The following is a 501-nucleotide window of genomic DNA, read 5'->3' on the forward strand; positions in this document are numbered from 1 at the left end:
GTTCAAACCCACTCATAGCTGCCTGGGAAGACAGGCCTGGTGATATGTTTCCAAAAGGTCATAGTCTTAAAAGACCTATGGAGCAGTTCTACTCTGCACACACGGGGTTGCTGTGAGTCAGAATCCACTCTACAACAATTAACAACAGTTCATTGTGGAGTTTAAAAAAAAAAAACATTAAAAAAAAAAAAAAAAAAGTGGGGGCGATTAAAAAGAGATAAATGTATTTCCACTAGGTGGTGGTAGACAATCACAATCAATACCATAGTCTGAAACTTCAGGGCTTAAGTAAGCACTTAACTCTAAGCTAGGAATCAAATGCTGCAGTCCATTTGTAGCTGCAAATAATTATTAAGTTCAATTTAAGGTGTAATTTCTTCTTAAATGCAAAAATATATATTACACATTTCATTGGGCAATCTACTTCCGTAGTGATGCCACCTCAGAAACCCAAGGAGGGGTCGCTATGAGTCGGATCTGACTCGATGGCAGTGGGTTGGC

The sequence above is a fragment of the Orycteropus afer genome, unplaced genomic scaffold (assembly GCF_000298275.1).
Source record: "Orycteropus afer afer isolate SDZICR_OR568_19922 unplaced genomic scaffold, OryAfe1.0 scaffold00059, whole genome shotgun sequence".
NCBI classification, from domain to species: domain Eukaryota; kingdom Metazoa; phylum Chordata; class Mammalia; order Tubulidentata; family Orycteropodidae; genus Orycteropus; species Orycteropus afer.